Source organism: Athene noctua, chromosome 6, assembly GCF_965140245.1.
Source record: "Athene noctua chromosome 6, bAthNoc1.hap1.1, whole genome shotgun sequence".
NCBI classification, from domain to species: Eukaryota; Metazoa; Chordata; class Aves; order Strigiformes; family Strigidae; genus Athene; species Athene noctua.
This window is the reverse complement of record NC_134042.1, coordinates 34,593,255-34,612,402: the sequence shown is the minus strand read 5'-3', so window position 1 is coordinate 34,612,402 and position 19,148 is coordinate 34,593,255. Positions and strand designations below refer to the sequence as shown.

The window sequence follows — 19,148 nt, the reverse complement described above, 5'->3', positions numbered from 1 at the left end:
GACCTAAGATTTTGCTTTCCAGTCTGGGTAGCCTCTAAAGGAATGAACTTCTAAAGCAGACTAGATATAGTCCTGGGTAACCAGCATTTGAAAATCAGATCATTCACTGGTTGCATAATGAGAAACTTCATACTTAAAGCACCCCGTCTGAAAAAAATGCACGTTTTTCTAAGTCATGTTGCTCACATCAGATTCCCTGTCTTACAATACCAACAAGCAATGTTGTAAAGCTTTGTGGCACTGAAGTGTCAAGATCACTCTTAAAGAATCTTTTCTTAAACATTTGGTTCCACATTAGAAGCACAATAAATGCTTTTCTTTTTAGAGGTTTATACGAAGATTCAATATGCTTCATGTGTACTTAGAGTTTTACTTACTGAACTTCAGTGAATAAATATTAAAATATATTGTTGTCTGACACATTAAGATGGCACTTAGCCGCTATTGATTTGTGGCCACTACCATATCCTGAACTGCACTTCCACATCTTGACAAGGATGGTGAGACTTCAAACTGGAAAGACATGGTAACGCGCAAGAATGATCTTTAAGAATGATGTAAGGAGCTGTGTGACTAGATAATGATGGCAGTATGGCATATGCCATATCAGTAGTTCAGAATAATGGATCAGAATAATGAGTCAGAAACAATATTGTATTGAAATGACGTTATATAATATATATATATATATATATATGTATGTATATATTCAGGAAAAAACTTTTCTTTGCATCAAAGTGGCAGTCAGGAAGTATAGATATGTACCGGCTTTGGTAAAAGTTCTAAAGAGATGTTGGGTCTGGTTTTAAAAAGTAACGTAAAATTGTTAGGTGACATCTTCATTTAGTATATATTCATTTAGCACCACTCCAGTGGAGTTAAGCAGATACACACTACCTGATTAATTTGGCCCAGCTGATTTGAAAAATATCCCATTACCTAGAGAACAACAATTTGCAGGAAGGCCAGATTTGGAGGGTGAATACTTTTTTATTCAGAAATTGTGATCAGTTGTGGCCATGGGAGGCTCTAAGTCATTAATCACTTCTACATGCTGTTCTCAGCGCACTAGTTGAGTACAGGTGGCTGTGTGCAATGAGGTGCTCATCTCTGCTGAGGTGATTGGAACAGGACTGGTTCTGAGCCTCATATTTCTAACTGATTGTGAAGAATATGCTCTATTTCTCCTGAATCCCACAACTCATGCTAGTAAAAAGGCATGTTGAAAGGAGTGTTACTTTATCCAGTTAAAAGACTTCGCTGCTCTCAAGAGGTGTACCCTTGTCTGTTATATCACTTAGAGATTCACTAGTTTCTATCTTTAAGCCTTGTCTGGTAACAAAGTTAGTTACTGTATATCAAGGTAAGAGTTAAATATTCAACAGTAATGCTTGGAAAAAAGTGACCAATACCACCCACTTTTGCCAAATAATCTGCAACTGAACATGAAGCAAGAAAAAATGTGGTTCCAGACAAGATTTAATGAAGATATTTTCTTGTCTTTCAGATAACTTGTATAATGGACAGAGTAGTCTCTTTGCACCACTCTATTGTTTGCATGTCCCAGGCTATTTCTTGTTTCCTTCCTCTTTCTTCTGTCTGCAGTGTGCTTCTGTCTCTGCTTTTTTACTCCCTGAGCTCAGACCTCTATCTCCGTAACTCCAAGCTGGACTAACCTTTGTAGGTCTTGCTTCCTTGGTTTGTCTGATTGCATCCTCTGGCAATATGGGAATTTGGATGTCTTCTCTCCTCTCACTAGCTCTTTTAAATTTATACACTTGCTGTAGGTCTCAATTGTACCTTAAACTCTCAATTTTCAACCTTAAATGAGCTTTTCATTTTCTCAGTCTGAGACAAAACTCAGAAATCATAAAATACAATAAATGAACAAATGGTTTCCTAGACTTGTAAGATGCAGACTCCTCTGAGCCTCAGCATCTATACTTACATGTAGGTATATATGTATATATATCTCCCTTTTCAATATTACAGATAGGCTTGGATTGAGCTACAGTTTATAAAACATTTTTACAATCTGCAGAGCATAATCTCTTTAGAGAAAAAGAAGGAAACGCAGTAAATTAAACATTTTGTATTACCTTAGAGCTTTCAAATGAAACAGGGAATCTGTAAATTTTGCAGATATTTAAATATGAGCATAGGTTCTTTCCAGGCCCACATTGTAAATTATTCATTACCGAAGAAAATGGAAAAATGTCATTTGTGTCAGAAAGATTACACTTTGAGATGCAGTGGGTGTGTCCATACCGCTGTGCTAAACCACACCAGATAAAAATGACTTAAAAAATTATATAATAACTCAAAATGATTAAAACATCCTTCAGAAGTGTCAGTGTGACTGCTTTGTCTTTACATGCGTCAGGTACATTAATGAAATAAAACTAAAAACATAGTATTTCTGTGGTTTTAAAAATGGATCATCTGAGAATAAACAGCCTGTGAAAAGTACTGCTGCTAAGAGTAACAAGTCAGTTTGAAGACTGCAAAGTACTTAATGCCAGTTTTTGATGTCACAGATTACAGGTCTGTTTCTTCATTGGTACTGATACACTAAGAATACGGTTGAATGCGGTGACTTTTGAAAGTGTAATCTAGAGACTTGCTTGCAAGGAGCCCAAAGTCTCTTACAAAACAGTCTTGCATTGGTTATATCACTTGTGTCCTATTTTCAGTTTAAAGTTTTATGATAAGGATGGGTGGTGGCATGTACAGGTTCACTGGCCAAAACAGTGCAGGGGTCACTACTTAACACTGCTGGGCAGGTTTTTTTAGATATTGCCATGCAGATAGCTTACCCAAAGCTACTGCTGCACTAACAGGAACAGCAAAGTAACTTGAAACATGAGTCAGCCCATGGGCTGCCTTTACTGATACATAATGGAAAGTAATCTAAACTAATTATAATCTAACGAACCCTTTGTGTACTATGCCTTGCCCTAGTATGAATATGGTTACAGAGGTTTGTTAATGTAAACATGGTTTAAAATTACCTGCTGTTCAATCAACAAGCTGATCTGAAATTCTGCCAATAGACTTGTGTGAAAAGAACAAACTTCTCTGAAAATCTACTCCACTTGATTTTCTAACTGGCTCTCTGTTATACTTGTGATGTTTTATTTGAAGAATCAATTAATGATCCTTTTTCTCCCCATCTGCTATGAATCATTTCAAAGCACAGAAGTGCTTTGTGTATCATTCCAAAGAGGATGTGCTTTGTGTATTTTCAGACAGCGTCTCATCCAGCAAATTAAGATTTAACTTTACACTTGAAATACAGGGTATTTGCCTTTGAAGATTATGCACCTTTAGATGAGGGCTGCAAATAGAAATTTAAATTAGTTTCTATTAGTGTTCTCCCTGCTGCTTAAAGCAGCTAGCCTATACTCAAGATCCTGCAGACTGTGTCAGGATGAGAAACTGATGATAGAATCAATGTATCTTTGACGCAATCTTGTTTACTTGCAAAAAAAACCCACACAACGCTTAGTTTCTTCTGGTATATTAAGAACAAATAACAGAAAGCAATTGCCAGTTCTGAAGCAGCCATTTCAGACAGTGCTGCGTGTTAGTGAGACATGCCTTGCACAGGCTCCCTGAACTTCCACCACTGCATTTGTATTATTTTACACTCAGCTTCTGCTCTGGGACAAAATTAGTTGTTTCTCAGGTGGGGAAATATGGGGAGAGACTAGAGGATAGTTCACTCCGTTGTTCGGGCTTTTTTGTCCTGCAAAGGATGAGGCCTCATGACTTCTCACACCCTTCCAACCCCTTGGGTCATATCCTAATAGCTGCATACCCTGTCCCATCATCTTACAAAAACACATGACCAACGAGCTTTAGAACAGCCACCTCATTTACATGCACCTTTGGCAAGATGCGGTACACATGTAAGAGGAGACAAGGACCTTTATCGAGATTAAAAATGCCACTTTCACACCTTTGACTTTGCTGATAGGAATAATCACCAGCTGCAGTAAGAAGAGACAGCAAATGATCTACCAGAGGTTGTTTTCATATAAGATGATAAGAAATGCTTATTCAACTTCAAGAAATGGAGGTTGGTATTTAAATATAGTTTCGCAGTCTATACTGAGTGACAGAAGATCTTTAGAATTGCTCCACAATTTTCTGGGCCAGGTCCAGCCACCCGTTCTCTGTCTTGGCCTCTTCTGGCACTGAGACAGTCAAAGGATGGAGGAGGACCTGGCCTGCAGGCCACCAATGCCATCCTCTCCCCTGTCCCCTGAAGCAGCACAGCCCAGCTAGCAGAGTACTGTACACTGGAGCCAAGGCAATGACTATTGGCTGGATAAAAATTCCTGAAGTGAGGAAAAATTTTTCTTCCCAATCTTACTCATGCAGAATGAAAGTGGAAGTCCATAGGACAAAGTACAGTGACTTGTATTGCTTTGTTTGCAAGGCAGCAGCCACAGGTGCTTATTTTGATAAGAAAGGATATCACCGCCTAGGTTACACCCAGTCACATCATGCTGGTCACAGGGCTGATGGGGTGCCCATTTCTCCCAAGAAATTCCATCTGGAGGCAAGCAGGTGAGTGATGTTCTGCTCCCTACACACCATAAAAATAGTACCACACTCCCAAAAAAACATGCCATGTTCATGCTGTCTGATCATGCAGGCTCCCCCCAGGGTTATGCCATTTCTTTTGGGTTCACATGTCTGCTAGCAGGTGCTAAATCACTGCATCTATTGCTCTTCACCAAAGATATGGTCACTAATGGAATGATTGCAGCCTATGTATTTACACAAATATAGTGTCCTTGAAATGCGAGTGTCTCAGTAGGCTGTGTCTGGGGAATCTTCAGTGAATTGTACCTCTTCAGACACTACTAAGAACAAACATCCTTGCCTCCACAAATACCCATGATGGAGATATACTGACTTTTGCTGTTTCACTGCCTCCTTCAGCTTAGTCTGAGCAGTACTGTAAACAGTTTAAAAGGACCGAGCACCATTTCCCTGATGGAAAACCTGGCTGAAGCAGTGCTATTTGGATAACTAGGTGAATCAGTGGCAGGCTCTGCAAGAATAACTCACTGTAACTTCCAGGAGTAAGTGTAAATAAAGTGCTGTTAGCGACTGTGCTAAGTGATGGTATGCTCTTGGACTGCTATTTTATCTTGAAGCATTCACACTGCCCACATATTAAATGTTAATCTGCACCAAGGATGCTTGGACAGCTTTGTTCTGTAGCATCCATTCCAATCGGAAAGGCTCCATGAAGTTTCAGACAAGTTATGACTGCATTACTATGTTTTCATTATGGCATACCTGACAACTGTGGTACTATGTGGCAACTACAGTTGTCACGGTGATCTGGAAACTGCCCTTGATGGTCTGTTTGGTGCAGCCAGGCACCTGCAGACACATTTGCACTCTACCTGCAAGAGCTCAGGGCCTGACTGACCGACACTGAGCAGAGCAGTGTGATGAAAAGGAATAGTGATAAGCAGTATTATCAATAATCAGACATATACTCAAAGGCTGACAATGGCCACAACTCCTACAGAGAAAAGAGTGCTGCTTTGTCCCTAGTGGAGATGCCCAGGCTCTAGAAACCACAGATAATACATACTTATTTGGTAAACTGCATCACAGAGCCCATAAATCGTCAGTGACAATGTTCACTATCCTTGAACTTGTGAACAAGAACTTGCAGAATTACTGAGTTACAATCCTGAACAGTCAAAGCCCCTTGTGGTGGGACCCAAATGAAGATCTGTACATCATTTAAAACTCTTCTTCCCCTGCCTATACAGATACAATACGCCATGTGAACATTTGAGGACCTCGGCTTGGTAGTAACATGGGGGATGGAAGACATGGATGATGTGGCAGTTCAACATAGCAAATGAGTGTTGCTACACTGACCTGATTATCCAATCATCTGTAGCAATCAGGAATAAACTAGTTTTACAGACAGATGGCAATCACACCAACCATGGGAAGAGAGGTTCTGCAAGTGGTGTGTTGGTGCTGCAGAGTATCTACAGTGCCTCCAGTTGCCCTCTCCATTTCTGAACTCATAACAGTCATTCAAGACCAGCATATGATGTAATTCCACTTGGCAACTGTCCTCATCCACCAGAATAATCCTTGATGAAGCAGAGGATGAGTTACCCTGTAGCCATAGGCTGCAATGGTACCTACTGTCTAGAGAAAAGATGGGCTTGAACTGAAGCACTGTGTTCTGAGAAGGAAATCCCCAATTATCTTACACTTTTAAACCGAGGGAAAGGATACAGGCCCTTACCAAACTGTCCTTGGCAGCCTAACCCCACAGCATGTGGATGGTTCTGATGCAGTCTGTCATGGTACCCTCAGAGCATCACCACTGGTGGCAGCAGCACTGTGGCTGTGCAGCAAGGACAAGGGAGAAGTTTAGGAGCTCTGCTAGGCTTGGGTCCTAATACAGGTCATGTGAAGGACTTCTCATATAAATTTCGGTTACAGACTAGATCAGGTATCAGATGACTAAGTGCTGTCACTCTGTTAGCTATTCAGTGGTTTATACAATACATTACTGTGTTCAATGCAGTTAGAGTAGACTGATTATCTCAAACCGCTGTCTTCATGTGCAGTTTCAGCAGAGAACTCAAGATGTAGCTCATAGAAATAATCCTGAACGTTTACTGCTTTTCCCTATGTTCTGTGGGCAAATAGAGTAAGACCTGTAGGATTGTCATGCTCATACCTTTTACCACCATTAAAATATATACTTTTTAAAAAGCAGCTCAGTGTTCAAGAGATGACTCATAATGCAGCAGCTCCAGTTAGCTGACTTGAAAGAGATGTTAATGTCATCATTCTGATTTTCATTACCAAACAGTAAGAAGGGCTGAAAATGTCTTATGCATCTATCACCTCATTTTCTATTTAAAAAATATAAATAAACTACAGAGGCTGGTGTATCTTGGTGTGCTCTGCTTTCAATTTTAATACAGATTTGTGCCCATATTTTGTATAGAAGCAACACAGAACAAAATATAAGCTATTACTATTTTTTGTTTATTTATTTACTTATTTAGGGTTTTGTTCCCAGCTAAGGTTGAGGTAATATGCATAAAACCTTGTCTTGGAGTTTACAGTTTAAGGACTCAAACCTATAGTACTTCTATGAATGTAAGTACCAGAGATAAGTAGATAGGTAGTCCTGTTGAGTTCAAGGACAGATGAAGTGCTTAAACATTTGCTGTATTGTACTTCATCTGCATCAGTGTTTGCATACAAGCCCTATACTATACACAGATATAAGTAAAGAAAGATGTGACAGAAAAGTTTAAAGTAAAAATAGAAAAAGACATAAGCAATACACATGCTTATTATGTTCCATATGCATGTATGGAACAAGGTAACACCCTTGATATAAAGTAAGTTAGAATTAGTATTGATGAACCATACAGTTCGGAAATAATGTTCAACTCTTTTTCTGTCTGCTTAGCAACTATCGATCCTTTTTTCTGTTTTCTGTACACATGCCAGATAGGCAATTGCAATAAAGTACTTCCAAATTCCATATTCCACTATTTAGGAGGTACTTTAAGATATTAAGTTTTGAATAACCACTTTTGTTCTCAGATTTTGTTCACATACCTTATCATATATCCTAAGTATAGCAAGCATGCTAAGTTTTGCTTTACTTTGTTTTCAAAAGGGAAAAGACTCTTGGCTTATTTGAGCATTAGGTTTTGATCTGGCTGAATTTTCCTCTTTCTCTAAAATGGATTTTCACTTTCCATTACATCATACAGCCTTAAGAGTTTCATGGTATAGATTAATGCATGAATAAAGTCCAAATAATTCAAAATATTATTACAACAGTATGCTTCAGAAAATAGGATTAGAGCTACATCAAGCCTACTATCTTGACTTTGATAGTGGCTAATAACGCACACCTAAGAAAGAGTTTAAAATCAGATCAAACACTGATAAAACTTAGCTCATATATCCTTCCAGCATGCCATGACCTATAGTTCAGGAACTTTAGAGCTAAGGGTGATTTCTTTGTTTCTAGAGGTTAACATAAAAAGTGATAGACAAGTGGACTTTATCCCATATAACTACAGTTTGCAGCATATCATAAGAATTCTAGTAGCTACCTCCCAGATTAATTTACTTGGGGAACTGTCTAGATGCAAAAGCGAAGAATTTTGCATGGATTGCTTTATTGGGATTCCAGTTCCAAAGCTGACATATTTAGAAGTAACTAAGCTATCTTTATATTAGAATGCAATTCACAGACACAGACATTCCTTTAATCCTAATTCCATAAATATATATCCTCTTGAGACAAGCATCTTAGAAGAGTGTTCCATATTCAATTAATTAGCTATTACTGGCAATATCTTCTCCCAAAGAAGGGTCAGACTACACAGTATATGCAGTGAGAAAAGACAAGACAAATTAAAAGCCCTCAGCAGTTTATATTAATGGGCTCCAAGTCTAAATGTACAATTAAAATAGAGCATTTACATTTGCAAAAACTGAACAGTGAAAATCTATGGGTTTTGTGTAGGGAGAGGTGCTCGGAAGATCTCATGATGTACGGGAAGAATAGGGAACTAAAGAGCTCGTGATGTACGGAAAGGCATATATAAAGCAATTGCGCAGTTAATAAATTGAACAAGAAGCAACCACCATATTGGCGTCTGTGCTTTTGTTCCCGTGAAGGTCATAATCTCCTGCATGGATTAACTGTGATCTGAGTGCCACACCTCTGTGGATTGGCAGACAGAAAAAGACAGCTAATACCTCTTCCTCGACAGTTTTGTCTCCAAAAGATCAGTCAAATGTGTGGGTTCTTGATTGTGAAGGAAAGGAGTAGTGAGTTTGTTTCAAACGTAGGCCTACTTAGCTAGTTTATCTTTTAATATAATTAGTATGAAGACATACTTTTAGGACCACCTAGAATTTTGAAAATGGAGTGAATATTTAGGATCAGCATTTCTGGACAGAAAAAGATAAATGTACAAAATGGACAATTGCTCAGCTACTTGTAAATAAAAACAAAGAAAAATCATATAGAACAGGTTATATTGTATGATATATTGCTATATCATACCTATCAGGGAGTATTTTTAATACTATGCAAAGATGGAAAAACATTATCATTTGAATATAGACTGAAGGTGTTTCTCACTACAGAAAGAAGAGAGAGGACTTTAATCAGCTGAAAGAAAGATGGACAGGCATTGGTTACTAGAACTCGCTATGATTTCTGGTCAGACTGATGGAGCAATAGAAGACTGCTGTTAAAAAAAACCATTACTACTGCTAAAACATTTGAAAAGATGATGGTAACTAATGACCTTCAAACTCCATTCTCTACTGAGAGATTTCCCTAATGGAAAACTCTCATTTATTCTCATAATACTTGTCTCTGCAAATTAACAACCTTGACAGAGAAAGTTTGGTATACAAGGCTAATTTTGAATCTTTTAAGCATTTCAGACTGCAGATATATGGGATATACAATCACTGTGTCCATGGGAGAATTATCAGAAATAATGCAAGCTCACTGGAGCATGAAAATACAAGACTGGAAAGAAGTGAGACTTTCTTGCTTGACATCAAAAATATAGTTTACGAGAAGGCATATAAAAGAATATGAAACCATATATCAAAATTAGCAAATCTGTGGCCTTCTGATCAAACAATAAGCATGCTCTTTTTTTTTTCCAATTTACTGGAAAGTTTAAAAACCTAAGACTTCTGAGCAGCTTCAATTTGGAAAATATTACACAATATTTTCCACTCCTTTTGAAGAAGGAAATTATTGCAATCAGTACTTGGTTTCAAACTCCAGGGAAAAAAAAAAAAAGTGTGTGCATATATGTATAATATATATGCAGTCATTCCATGGTTGATCACATAAAGCAAACTGTTCTCAACTAAAGAGTTATTTTAAGATTGCATAAACTTAACAGAATAAAAGACAGTCCAAAATGAGTCTCTTACAGTTCAAAGAATAGAATGATCTGTATGTGACTTTTCCATGGTTACTAAGTATATGAAAGAAAATATGCAAAACAAAGTGTATTAAGCAGGCATTGTTTAGGATATAATCTGTGTATATTAAAAATAACTAAGAATATTAACAGAAATACATCTAACTTCAGTGATCTTTGGTTCGTGAGCTCTGCAGAAGTCACACATCTCAAATGTCTTTCTTAAAAATAAACAGGAATAGAGAGGATACCATGCTTGTAGGTGGCCCATTTTGTTCCCGATAGACATGTATTTTTGATGGACAACCGATTTCTGACCCTTATAGTAATTACCAGCTTCAGTGAAAAAGTCAAGAGTTTTTCCAGTTTTCAGTTGTGCTCTAAGGACTTTCATCATGGCACATTAATGAGAAATTTGGGGGGAGCACCTTTTTGTTCTGGGTCTGTATATTGCTCAGCACAAAGGAGTGCCAATCAATAGCAAGGGCACTTCAGCATTACTGCAATGTGGTGTAGTCTCTTACCTGCACCTAACACTTGTCCCGTGACTAAAACCATAAGCATATGTTTTCAATTATAGATTGAAACTTCTGCTGAAAATAACCTTAATACCACTTATAAAATAACATTTAGAATTAATTCATTAGATCTTTTTGTAATAAATCAGAATCCATTTGTGGCTTCTTTGAAATAGCTTATGAATATTGTAGGTAACTTTATTGCATGGATATTTACTGCATGAATATGTGGTCTCAATAGATAGATGCAAGACAAGCAAATAACCAGGAAAGAGATAAAGCCTCTCTGAAGAAAATAGCTGAAGATTAGCAATGAACATTCTATGAACAGGGGATAGTAAATTATTAGTAAGATGGATAGGCAGACTTTCTTTAAATGTTTTGGTTTTATAGTTATTCTAGACAAGGCTCTTTTTTAATAAGACTGTGATTTCTATATTTGTCACTTTTAAGAATCTCTACAGGAATAAAGTTTCCAAAACCAAACAGAACAATCAAACCAATAGAGCCAAAATAGGTTGAATTGTAGCCCAAAGCTTCAACTATGTAAGAATCTTCACGTGTGAAGCTTCAACCCAGAGAAGTAAAAGCATTAAGAGACAAGTGATGATATGCAGAAGCGCAGCATCACCTGCAACTATGACAGCAACATCCTTGACTCTGTAACTGAAGACAAATTAATGTTGCTGCTACTCTGTAGCAGAGGCGGGGGGGGAGGGAGGGGTGGGGTAGATGGGGGGAGAGCTGCTCTCCTGGGGCCTGTGGGTGGGGTGAGAAGGCATTTACTTCTGCAGAGAAAGAGAGGCACTGGGAAGATGAGGCAACTGTTGCCTTACAGGAGGAATGATTACTTTTTCACAGGATATTTAAAGTCAGAAAGGGTACATAAAGGGCTACAGAAAACATGGTCCTGATCTGGCCAGGAAAGACTCGTTTTTTTTTCAGAAATCCCCTTCATCTCCTCCCTATATATCCATCAAAGGATAGCACTCCAGGACTGCAGTGGGTTCATGCCCAACCCCAAACGATTTATAATTCTGTTGCTTTGGCACTTGCTATCCAAAATAAATTATTTTGTCTTCTGTATAAACCAAACCAGTACCTCATACTTGTCCACTGTCCTCAATCACATGGCTTTCTAAAGAAAAATATTGTCACACAGTAGACCAGTTTAACCAATTTATTATCTAAAGACTTAGGAAAATAATAGAAAACATCTCACAACAACTTGCTACCACCCAAACCCAAATGCTTTGGTTGGAAGATATTGTAAGGCCATGTTGCAGATATGTTACTCAGAGAATGAGTGATTAAGCTGAAGTCATACCCTAACTTCTCTGCATATTACAAGTAATTCCAAGAATCTGTGGAGTTTGCCTCATTTGACTTTCCATTTTGAAGATGCACCTCATTAGTCATAGGCAGGCAACACTGAGTCCAATGGGAAGCAAATCACTACAGTTTCTGTAATGACATGGTGGATTTGGTGTAATAAAGTCTGGTTCAATAGGAATGTGTTCTTTTGAAGCTGGAGAGAGAGGTGGTATTTGTGTAAATCTTTATTAAATCCCAGAAAATGCTGTTGGGGTGAGGGGATTGAAGTTGCTCAGAGTTAATGCAGTTATTTACAATGTCAATAATCTGAACTGCTGTAATGTTCCCCATCAATATGTTAACAAGCAGGCACAACAGAAAAGTAACTTTGAATGTGACATGTAGTAAGAGGGAGGATGCCAAACCTCACTCTTAGCCAGACTTAATAAATGCCAGCCAAAGGAAAATTGCTTCATGGGACATTTCTTTGCATGGAAGTCTAACGCTTCAGAGAAAATGCAAATCCTGAGGAATTTACAAAAGGAGTGTAAAATGCCTTCTGACCAACTGGGGTTCTGATAGCCTCTTGAAAGACTGTCACAGCAGACAGTTTATAAAAGAGGTGTATTGAATTGAGGGTTCTAACATCTAAATAAACTAGGTTTCCCCTATAAGCCCTTTACCTAAGGAAAATGAAAGAAATGAGGCTGTGCATGGATTACTGAAAGCTCAGAACTGCCAGTGCTTGGTGCATAACCTGTATCTACAGCAAATATTTTACTGGACATTTTGAGGCAGGGGGACAAGCGTTTCACATTCTGGGTTTGCCTATGAAATGGGGGCAGATCCAACAAAAGCATGGAGAAAAGATAACAATTATTCACTCTCTTTTTAAACTAAAATCAAACTAGCAAATGAGCAAATGGCAAAGTCGAAGCAAACAAATGGAGGTCTTTGCTCATAGACTGCATAGTTAAACCTCAGACGTTTCTTACCACAGTGACACTACACAGCTCCTATTGTCCAGTGCTGGAGACGGGATGCTGAGCTAGACATACTCTAGTTTGTACCTTATATCTCAATAAATCAGTATGAGATGAAAACAGCAATGAAATGATAGAATTGCTGAGTACCAGTTACTGGTTAGCTCTAGTCCCAAGACGTGCAGTTTACAGTACCAGTGTCAATTATGCAACTTCAGTTAAAAATCTCCATTGTTTTAGATGTATTGAAAATTTGTTATTTATTATTATGGATACTGATTTTACCACCTGATTCTTCACAGCAGTATTTTATACCTGGTGTGTCTTCTTGGTATCATGTTTATCTTCTGTTCTTATAATCCTTTTTTATTTCATTCTTGAAAACTAAGGGTAACCTTTCAAATCTTTTGTCAAAACATTTTTCCTTGTCCTTTAAAAGAAGTTTTAAGTTGTAATGCTGCTTATATTAAATCATATTGTAATATATCATATAATACTACATTACACTATGTTAAGAGGTGCCTTCTAGTCACCTAATATAGTACTTAAAACTAATGGAGTTTTTGTATTTATTCTGAGGAGCTCCAAGTTCCTTCCAAACTCTAGAAGATATACTATCTAGGTCTGGAACATCTTTCTCCTAATTTATCCATCTGTTTCAGAATTTTCTCTTATTTCAATTCATGGGAGCATCTTATCTTTTTCAATTTAGAAGAGTAGGTTCAAAATCAGTAACCATACAACTTTTAACAAGGTAAAGGGAGAAGGAAAAAAGGAGTAACTGCTATATTATTCACTTGATTAAATCTCTTTGTTGCTCTATGGTAATTTAACAGATACAGTATCTTTAAATAGGTCAGTAGAAAAGAAGCTGTGGAAATTAACTTAGTGGATTTCGTTTATGCTTTTCCAAAACTGCCTTTCCCCCTTAATTTTATGTGGCACTTCTTTTCACTTACCTCCTTTTCGGTAGGCTCTCTTTAAGAACTACAATGCATACCCTTAAGCTCTGCCATTTAATCACTCTTTTTCTCATGTTTTTGCTTCGTTCTTTGGGGGTGGAAAGCAGATGCATGGCTTCTGCAACTATCAGGATGTACTCACGGTCTCCATGCCGAGTTCAAACTTTTAATTTCCTCATCTCTATCTTTCAGAACATCTTGATTAGCTTCTCCTTTCTAAAGTCCCCTTCTCCAGTTCACAGTCAGTTTTCAAGATAGAATTCATATGTGAGTCTTCTGCAATGGATTGAGTTTAATTACACTGCAGTCAGTATTACTCAGAGGTTTAATGATACCATTATGTAGAACAGCCCTCTGTGTTCCTTCCAACAAATTTGAAAATAATTTCAAATTATTGTGAGTGAATGAGGATTAGGATCCAAAAGTAAATTCTTTGTATTAACTAGAAATTCCACCTCTGCCTATCTTAAGCAGATCAGAAATTGAAATAAAGCCCTATTTCCGTTTTAATAGATAGTGCTGCTTCCTTTCCCCTCTGGACAGTGTTCGTTCATTTTCCTTTTCCTCATCAGAAATCAAGTAGCATAAATATTTTTATTCTTTCTCTTTTATAGCCATGTAGATTTTTAACAATTAAACCTTTGAAAGTGTTGCCTGGAACAGTAGTTCTAACTGTACTTTAACTGAAGAAAAAATAAATTAATTTTCAGTGAAGAAATTAATACTAATGGAAACAGGACTTAAGTTTAACCAAAGATGTAACCCTAGAATCAGTAACACATCTTCACTTATATGCACTCTTTCAAGAAACGATCCATTTCCTGACAGAGTTGTACCACTTCCTTTAAAAGAATTATTAGGCTTGGATGTTTAGCATAACTTCTCCTTTCATGGTAACACATTAAGTGGTTTTAGAGAGATAAAACTGTTGGCCAAAGCTGTTTCATACAAAAATGCTTTAAACAGCAAATTACCTACCCAATCTACTTTTCTGACAGTTATCAAGCACAAAATGCGCAACTGCAGATTTAAAAAAAATCACAGAGAATATATGTAAACTAGATCTAATACTGTACTGAAATCTCACACAAAAGCTGTTTCTTGTGTCATGACTGTCTTCACAGGGAGTCTTTCCCTAAATTAATTTTGTGGTTTCCAAAATTTGATCCTCTTTTTCCCTTGCCATGCAAATGTTCTCCATGTAGTGATTAAAGGGAACATTTTGTATCATCTGGCTTTCCACCATTTGTACTTTGAAAATAACACCTATTTCTGTAACAATTCAATGACCATAAGAAAGTGCCAGACACATCCAACTTTAGCTCCATAGAAACTATGTTTTTCATATGCAGCTCCCCTTCACAAAGAAAGTAAAACAAGTACTTCAAAACTGTAAAAGGGACACCCTGGAAGTATGCAGCTACGGCACTCATTTTCTTCTTTCTTTCTCTCTCTCATTTCCTCTCAGAAGTCTGTACACTGAGCATTTCAATTTCACCTCAGCCCTCAAACCAGCTTGGCACACCACGTCTCTTAGAACCAAAAAGGAAATGTTGTGACACTTTTTCTTAAATGAAGTTCAATAATATCTTTCTATGTGGGTATTTCCCACAACATTTTTTCCTCCCTCTCTTCACAATTAGGAATGGCAAGTAAATACACATATTTTTGAACAGTTGTGTTGTGGGGTAGAGAAGGGACATCTATCTTTAGAATTCTGTTACTCCATGTTCCCAAACTTGCAGCGCACGCTCAGCCCAAACATTAAACTGTTGGTTGACTGACCTGTCAGGATGCTCTTATTGTACATATGAACATGAAAATGCTACTTAAAAATATTACATTTACACTACGGAGGGAGAGTGGCTCTGCATTACCTCATAGCTTTTAATCATTTCTACATCAAATATTTTTCATTTTAACACTGGAGAGGTAATTTATTGAATGCACATCATATTTTTTTGTCCAGTGTCATAGCACACACATAATTAGAGTATTTAAAATGCAAATAACATTTTCAGTCAGTTAACTTGCACTCAGAGCCGCACTTCTAAAAGCAGTTTACATAGCAAGGGTGGTTTTACTTCTCCATATTATAAAGAAATCGCTTACAGACCATTCTGTACTCCCTGTTGGTCTATAGCACATCATTGTTTCTGTACTTTCACGTCTACTTTGGCTGCAGGCTCAAGCTAAATTTCCTCCCTCATCTGACTCTGTGACTGTTAGTGATTTAGATGAGACAAAGGCAGAATCTGAGTGCTGCCACATGACGATCCATACTTCTGACTGCTGGCATGTTTTTGGGAATGCTTGGGCCCCTGACTAGTACTGTCCCAGGCAATGTCCCTGTACAAGTCGGTGGCTAGTACAGTTCAGTAACAGTTTGCAATCTGTATAAATTCAGTAGGCAGTATAGAAAAGGGAAGGAATTCAGCTGTGTGCATGCAAGCTATGCCATGCTATGTCATGCCACTTGCCCTGACACTTAAAGAACGAGTCCTAATCTGCTTTATTTTCTGGTACAGATGTAGCCTGTATGTTTCCACCTACCTCTAAATCCTACCTACCCTTAAGGCTGACAAAACTGTGTCCTTTTACAACCAACCACAAAGCCATGTGATACTGCTCCAAAGACAAAGGTGATGGAGATAATGAAACCAGCCCACTATGCCTGGACCATTCCACTGAAGGTAGGCCCACTCTTAAATCAAGAACACAACCAAGTTTAATCCTCCACTGCTCCCAGAAGTTCAGCTGAAATAAAAACTTGAGCATAGTCTTGTACTCATGGGCTACTGACAGGAGGGTTTAGGATTTCAGTGCAAGTATAGCTCTTACGTCTGTCAAAAGGTGGGATCCTTTCCAAGCATTCAGTAGGGCTGCTCTGCTGTTTCTGGATATGAGATGAGAATCCTGCTGCAAAAATATTTTAACACTAGAGTTTGTTACGTACAGTCTTAATTTTTTTAATGGAATGACCACGTTGCTCAGTTACTTTTTCCAAGATGCAAGCAAATCAGTGGGTCCCTCAGTGATAACAATTAACTTTCAGTTCATGCGACAGTACTTCCTAGCTCAGTCACAACTTAAACTAAATATACAGGGTAATGACTGTCTTGCTACATGCATAGTCAGCAGCTACCACGATAGATAACACTTGTTCGATGCTTTAGGGTTATTGCCTCATTCTTCAAAGCTGTTTTAGCTGAAATTTAAAAGGAGAAAAGGTTTCAGCCTGAGGCATATAAGCAGATAAAGTCTGTCAAGCTATGAACATCTGAAACCAAGGCTATTAGCAACTACTGGATTCACTGCCAGCTGCACTCACACTGAGTGCTAGTAAGGAACTGAGTGGAGTCAGATTTCAGTTTCTCTCTTCTGAGGCTGCCAGGGACAGTTAGTCCGAAGTGTAGGCTAGTAGAGCCACTGCATGGAATATAGTACTAGTCTTTTTAAAATCTAACATCTGGAACACACAATAATGAGAAGTGGCTGTTACTCCTTGTAAAGAAGTAAAACTGACACTCCCCACCAGCTGTACAAAGGAGCTGTTAGTTACAAACATGCAATTTAATTTAATAATGAAGTTTATCAGTTTATTTTGTATTTTCATGATTTTTCCTTTTGTAGCTTAATATTATGCTGATGTAACATTTACTGTCCCTGCAATAGACAGGCTTCTAAAATCAAGTAACAAAAGTTAGTAAATCAATTATTTTTCAGTTTGAAAACATCTTCTGTGATCAGACTTTCTATATTTATAGTCTTGATGTAATACTGTCAGAAAGGCAGTGACTAGATGGTAATTTTCACTGAAGTTATGTGTGTACCATATCCTACGGGGAGATACCTCAACACCTGCAGTGTTCTGTGGAAAACACCTTCAAAAGTTTTACCAGGAATCCTATGAAACCCTTAGATAGTATTTTTAATTTCTAGGAAGAAAACTAATCCCAAAAGTGCCCTAAAAATGGTTTGGTATTTAAACTGTTCTACAGTAGAAAGCTCTTACCAACTTTAAAGTGTTCAACTCAGTCTCTACAGGAAACTGTAGAAATGTGTGTTATGTATATATGTACATGCATTTTTTATATAGATGTGTAACACACACACAGATATATAATACTGGAATGTGAATAAAGAATTAACATAAGACATTTTATTTCACTGATCTTTGATGTACCAGAGTCAGACTCTGCATGAACAGAGCTGTTGTATGTGACATCTTGTTACGCAGTGTCAGAGGGTAAGAAGCAACACCGTTCAAAAGCAACAAGTCAGAAATTACTGTAAATAAGAAATGGAGAGAAAAGTGATTTGCGTGATCTGTCTCAAGGAAATGTGGACTGCTTTAGACGTATCAGATTGCTTCTAAAATATAACAGGCCGAGAGGCCTAAGTGAGATGAACAGGTCTAATACAATTCAAAACAAATGTTCCTTAAAAGCGAAATCAAAACCCGCTGTCAGGGTAGCGGGTCCCATGCAGCTAACAGGACCAAACGAAGATGCCCTAAGCAGTGCAATGCGAACCGGGCACACGGATGGGCCCACCCAGCGCCCTCTCCCACTCCCCCCTCAAAACACACCAAGGCAGGCAACCCCCTAGCAAGCACCTCCGAGGCGGCATAACCAACCAAGCTCCTCTTTGCTTTGTGACCTTCCAGCGATCACAAAGCTCGTTTTATCTTCCAGTAAATCCAGCCTCTGCAACCTCCCAAGACGACGGCTCCGCTCGCTGCCCTGCGGCCGGGCCGCGGACGCCGCTTACTGCGCCCGCCCGAGCCGTCGGGCCCTCCGCTCCCGGCTAAGGGCGACGGCGGCCTCAGGGCGGACCCGGGGCGCCTGGGCCCGGCCCCGAGCCAGGCCTGCGCTCACCCGCCGCGCGCGGGCCCCGCCAACCCACGCCCCCATTCCTTGGGCCCTGGAGCCCGCGTGACCTGAGCGCGCTCCGCAGGGCCGCGGCGCTGTCAGCCGGCGCCCAGCGCTGGCCTGTCGGCGGACGTACCGGCCTGCCGCGGGCCGTGGCGGCTCTCCAGCTGCCCCAGCCCGAGCAGCGCCGTCCCGCGCCGTGCGGGGAGGCGGAGGTTCGGCGGGCGGTCGGGGCCCTGCGGAAAACCCTCCTCCCCCGGCCGTCGCTCGCTCCTCCCTGCCCGGTCGCGCCCCTCGGCGAGGGGATACCCTGCTCCCCATCCCGCTGCCGCCTCCCCCGCGCGAGGGGAGCGCTCTGCTCGGCCCCCCCCGCTACCACTGCGGCGGGGTGGGGGGGCGCACGTCGGCTCCCCCCTCCCCAACAACGATGGAACCGGCCCGCAACCCGAGGGAAGGGCGCCACCGCCGCTCCCTCAAGTTGATTGCCAGCCCCGGCGGTCAATCA

The 19,148-nt window shown here is 39.4% G+C and overlaps 1 protein-coding gene across 4 annotated transcripts in view; it reads right to left on the bottom strand.

The window, feature by feature from the left end:
• The window catches only part of DGLUCY (D-glutamate cyclase), a 49,552-nt gene extending 30,550 nt beyond the window's left edge, over nt 1-19,002 (bottom strand). For 2 of the 4 annotated variants that reach the window (XR_012633801.1, XM_074908544.1), the window contains exon 1: nt 18,780-19,002. The gene's annotated coding sequence lies outside the window, so the exon portion shown is untranslated. Of the gene's footprint in view, nt 1-18,387 lie in introns of all 4 variants that reach the window. The other 2 variants (XM_074908545.1, XM_074908546.1) reach the window with 2 other exon arrangements.
• Nucleotides 19,003-19,148: the final 146 nt, after the last annotated feature.